This window comes from Drosophila hydei, unplaced genomic scaffold (assembly GCF_003285905.1).
Source record: "Drosophila hydei strain 15085-1641.00,03,60 unplaced genomic scaffold, DhydRS2 tig00008128-arrow-arrow-pilon, whole genome shotgun sequence".
Lineage (NCBI taxonomy): Eukaryota > Metazoa > Arthropoda > Insecta > Diptera > Drosophilidae > Drosophila > Drosophila hydei.
Window position 1 is genome coordinate 1,061,150 of NW_022045838.1, and position 6,183 is coordinate 1,067,332.

The following is a 6,183-nucleotide window of genomic DNA, read 5'->3' on the forward strand; positions in this document are numbered from 1 at the left end:
TATGTGTATCTTATATATGCATGGGGATTACATGGCTAGAAATATAGATTTATTTAAAATATTAAAAATTTATCGAATCTATTTTATTTATCATTAAAATGATTTGCATGACTAGAAAAATAGATTTATTTAAAATATTAAAAATTTTTAAACTCTATTTTAAATGATTTTAATAAATTAAAATATTTATTTAAAATTTCTAAATTTATTTAATTTTAATAAATTAAAATATTTATTTAAAATTTCTACATTTTTTTAATGACTATATTTTATTATATTATTATATTAATATAGTATTACACTATTATTTTAATATTTCTAATAATTTCTTTAACGTCTTTAAAAAATATTTTTTATAAATTTTTTTACTATTTCAAGATTTATTCATATAGCGCTAATAAAAATGAATTTTTGAAGAACACTTAAAACCCTTCACCAATATTTTCTAAACAAATTATATTAAAATTAAATAAAATTTAAAAAGTTCTTCAATGTTCTATATATAACTATAATACAACTTTACAAAATCTCTTCAGTATATTCCCAAAAGTATGTAAGTCCCTCACAATACGCTAGTCTACATAAGTATGTATACAGTCAAGTGCTTAGACAACTTCAGCTACAGCTTAGCCCAGCTTTATGCGTTATTCTGCTTAATATTCTCTGCTATGCAAACTATCAAAAGCAGTGCATACAATAGCTGAGCATACTCTGACCTCTTACGGCACTTTGTACACAAGTTTACTAAATGACATTCGTTGATTTATAGCTACATTTGATTAATATATTACGAGCCATTGATATGCAACAACAACTGCCACAGCTTCCATTCCATAGGCTTGTAGAGTTCATTAAACACTTTAGACTTTATACTAGCAGCGCCTCAAGCACTTTAAGCAGCTCTCGCACATAGACTGGCTCTGTCTCTGTCTCTGTCGCTGTGTACATTCCCAACTCTCTCTCACACACTCTGCTTGGCACTTAAAGCCGCTTCGCATTCAATTGGCATTTTGCTGTCGCCATCATCGCCATCATCAGCCTCTGAACTCTGAACGCCCCTCACTTGACACGCCCCCGCTGCTCTGTACCGCATGCGATCCACCTTCATGTTGAGTTTCACGTTATTTAAGGATTATCATCATTTTATGCTGCCTCGCAATGCCTTTTTGCAGGATTAAATGCTGAATGTCTGACAGCCTTTGCCTGCTCGCTTCGTCTCCCTCTCCCTCACCCTCTCTCTCAGTCTATTTATCGCACTTTTTGAATTGATTGCATTGCACTTTTTTGCGAAGCTGCTGCTGTTGTTGTTGTTGTTGTTGCATAGTTTGCACTGCTGCTGCCACGCCTTCATGTCGCTGCCGCCCCCTCTGCGCCCTTAAGTCCCAACTACAAAGTGATTTTTATGGCTTTTCGCTGCAAGCGAATGCATGTGTGTATGCAAATGTTTGACTACATGCATGCATGAGTGTGTAAGTGTGTGTGTGTCTGTGTGCACTTTGATGTCTCCGCATTATACAAAAAAAAGGCGGCACTTTAATGCTGCCCATATATCACGAGCGCAAAGCTTGACAGCGACGTCAGCTCATAGAAAGCTTTAACACGCATACGCCCCGTGGGGCGATGCATACATCTAGATAGAAAGATAGCCCAAGAGTGAGAGAGAGAGAGCGAAGCAGGGGCAAGATGCTGCGCTTGGCTTAACCTTTCACTGGCTTATCCTTTGGGCCATCTGCGTGTACGACGCCGCACACAAATAACTTCATCTCGGGCCCAAAACCAAATTGATTAACAGTAGCCCCGCGCGGTCGCAGCGCCGCTCTCTTGGCTGTCAACGCTTCCCGGAATGCCTTCCATTTACATGCCATAATTTTTAAATGTCAACGGTTTACAAAAGCGCTGACCATTTGATTTTGACCGCAACAGCAGCAGCCGTCGCCCTACACACACTCTCCCCCTCTCCCTCTCCCTCTCTCTCTCTCTGTCTGTTTGAAAACAGGTTGATATCTACCTGTGCTGCAATCGAACCCTAAATATACTCATATCCCTTTTCATATACATTTCTCTTAGACCATATTATATTTATTTGACTCTTTATTGAGCTGCAACCTGTCGCTGCTTGGGTTTTGGCCCTCTCTTGGCAGATTTATGGTTGACCCCGAATGTGGTCCGTCTACTCCAACTTGATCGCCCTAAGCAGATACGAAAATGTAACCTTAAACGAAATTTCAGGGTAATTTGTTGAAGAAGAAGAACTAACTGTTGGTGGCATATCTATATATATATATATATATATATATATAACTCATATATTGTCTTTGACTTTTGAGTTTCTTCTCCCTTTTGTGGTTCAATCGCGCGTGTTATGAAGACGTCAAGGATCCTGTGAAATGTTGTAGCGATCTTATCATAGTATCTATAGCGTATATCGGCCATATATTGTCTTCAGCTCAGGTCTGTTCATAAATTCCCCTACAAGTTCTTACCCTAGCTTGCTTTGCATACGCATATCAACATTTATCTCTTTGTTTTTAGTTTTATTTTTTTGTTTCTATTTGCTTGACCTGTTTTTATATGCTCAATGTTAACATGTGCCCCAAAGTGGACTTCATAAATGGCCGAGCCGCTCATAACCTTGAGGGACGTCCAATGCGTTTTCATAAGCAATAAATCATAAAGGCAATTGTCCTGTTTACTCAGCTATAATTTATGAACTTAACCGTAAGCGTGCCCCATTACAGTGTCTGTACTTACGGCTGAGCAGCTTGTTGGTCCTTTAAGGGTTGATGGACTTGATACTTATTTGCTCAGCTCCAATTGTAATAGTTACAATGTTTTGCTGTGAAAATGTAGTACGTTTTCTGAGTTGCAAGAGCTACTCTTATATTTAACATCCTAACATGCTAAAAATGGGATCTGTGTGGAATGATTTGATTAAAAAATTTTAATATTTGAAAATATTTTCAATAAAATCAAATTTTTTTCCAACTTAATTTTTTAATTTTTTTTTAAATCTTTTTCAAAAATAAAATATTGAAAAAAATAAATATGGTAAACCTAGTTTTAAAGTAAACCAGGCATTCTTATCCTTACCATACTCGCCCTATTCTGCCTTTATCGACCAAGTTTATATATACGGAGTCTGTTTAATTAGTAAAGCGAATTTTGTGCTTTTTTTTTAATTTTATATATCTATTTTGTGCCCATCAAAATAATCTCCATCATATTATAAACTTGAGCCAACTTTTTTCCAATCCTTGAAGCAATTCAAAAACTTATTTTCTGTGATTTTTTTTGTTCAGCTGCGCCGTCTTTATCCTCTCCTGTCTGTGCCTTCCTTCTTGTCCTTTGATGATTCTCTACCGCTTAGGAAACAAAGTGCAGCAGGTCTGGGGAATACACTACCTGTGACATCATTAGGGCAACTTGATAGAGATTTTGCTTCAAACTAAAATTAGCTTAGAATTAAAAATATCCGAACTTGTTGCAATAAGTCAGATAGCTGACTTATAACTCTACTGAAGAATTCTAAGTAGAAAATCGAATATGCTGAAATATATAAGCCGAGAAAATGTAGCTATTCGCTATACTTTTTGAGCACACCTCGTATGTGCAGTCAGCTTTTAAGCTCGAATGGAAATCATTTCTCATATGTTTTTTGTTTTTTGCCTTATACATTATGTATATATATATTTGTAATAACTCTCTAGTGTATATATAAATTAAAATAAATAAATACATTTTATTTATTTTGTTGTTTTTTTTTTTGTGTTTTTTTTTTCTTCTTTTTCTTTTGTATCATCATAATTATCAATATCGTAATTCTCGTCGGTAAAAACTCCGTTTGTCTTTATCTCATTTTTATCAATATTACGAGTACTTTGCGTGCTGTTTGTTCGAGTTGTTGTTGTATAATTATAATTACGATGCGTTTTATCATTAGATTAATCATGATGTAATAATAATATTGTATAACATATTACCCCTCAAGGGTTTTATATTTTTGTTTTTGTTTTTGTTTTTGTTTTCTTTCTTTATTTCCCATATTCTATGCCTAATCTTGTTACTGGTTATCCTTGCGCTCCCCTTCGCCCTCGTCACTCCCACTCTTAACGACAACCTCAACTTTACTCTCAACATTATTTTTTATTATAACAAACAGAGCAGTTAACAAAGAATTGCACAACAGGAGCAAATTGTTCGATTTTTCTGGTTTTACCCTTCTGGAACACCCCTCCAACTCTAGCTAAACTCTAACCGACTGTCTAACTATCTGGTTTACGGGACTAGCCAACAAAGCGTTTTCTGTTTTCTCTTTTCTGTCTATGTTTTCCTCTTCAATACTCGTTCACAATGTGCAAAGGGAGTATATTGGTTTTGCTGTTGCTTTCGCCACTTTCTCTTGAGCAGTTTTTCACTAACTTATTTGGTACGTTTGTTTATAATATCTCGTATTGCCTTTATATATATATATAGTATATATATATATATATCTATTACTATGTATAATAAATGGTTATGTAAGCATTTAAATCTGTTTAGCGCACTTTCTGAAAGCTATTCTTATTCTGTTATTTATTAGGTGTCTGCGTGTGAGTTTCATAAGAATTGCAATGCATGAACCGAAAGAAAAGTATGAGAAATCAAATGGAAATCTCTGATAAATGGGCTTTGCCTAGGCGCATGCTGGAAGTACTCTATGCACAGGTTAATATTCTAAAATATTTCCAGCATATTTCTGGCAACTCGTTTAGTTCAAAGTCCTAAGCTACTTAAATGCTAAAAGTTTAGTCGCGTTTAGGTTTTGTTTTTTTCTTTTTTTTTTTTTGTAAATTATTGTTATGTACATTTAGACATATAGTTTTTTTCAGTGTTTTTTTTTTCGAGTTATCCAATACAAAATTTTCGAGCTTCGGTTTCGTTGTACAAAAATCAGGCAAACAAAAAAAAACTAAAAATCAGAAATAAAATTGAAGCAACCAAAATACCAAACGCAACTTGAACTAATCAAATTTTATTTTTTTGTTTTGTTTTGTTTTGTTTTTTTATTTAGTTTTTCTTGTTTGTTTTTCAGTTACCTATATGTATTATATATTTAAATGGTAATTTATACGCTAAGCTAATTATTTTGTTTAACAATAAATGTATAGCTGCTTGGCTCTTACGTACCGCAAATTTACTTTCTCATTTCTCAATTTTAATGTTTCTTATTTTGTTTCTTCTATATATATTTTATTTCAATATTCTTTATTTCACTTACGTTTAAATAACGAAAAAATTAAAGATTTATTTGCAGCTTCTTTGCCATAAGGAACAGAAATTATAATCAAAAAAAATTAAACATAAAGAATTCAATTCTAAATATAATAAGGAAAATTTCAAAAATTAAATAAAAATGTTTCACAAAAAATTATATCATCAGATTAGTTGTAATAGTTATATATATATATAAATATATATATATGTGTGTATGAATATATATATATATGTAAATTTATTCAATAACAAAATTATATTGATTTTGAAACAGATTAGATGTTGTTCTTCTTGATGTTGTTTTTTTCGAGAGTTTCTGAGATTAACTCGCAGAGCTTTACAAATTACAAATTTTGCAGTACAAAACAAGTATATATATATATATATATATAGTACAAGCCACGCCCACAGCAACAGAAATATGAAAACAGAAAATGACAGCAGTCGTCAGTTCGAGCCAAGTTGTTGGTTGTAGCGTGTCCAAGTCGTCGGTCATGTCCAGTTTGAGTTGTTTCTGCTTTTGCTTTACTTTTGGTTGAGATTTCTAAGATAATTAAAACGCATTCAATTAAACACACCAAAGCAAGAGGACATATCAATTTCAGATATATATAAGTATATATAGTATAGCAACTGTGTACGATCGGACCAAAAGCTGTCAGTCTTTAGGCAATAGCAATCATATAGTATTCTCTAGTTAAGTATAGTTGGTTGTTCTTTGTCAGGATCGTTTCGTTCTAGCGTGGCTGTCGATGTGTTCAATTATTGCTTCTTCGGTACTCGACTTATATATATATCTATATATATATTTACTGTTTTTAAAGACTATTTTTAATGGCACAAAATATACAGCTATTCTTGTTGTTGTTTTTGTTGTTGTTATTATTGTAGCTAAAGCATAATTTCTTAACTAGAGCTAGTTTGCTTTTT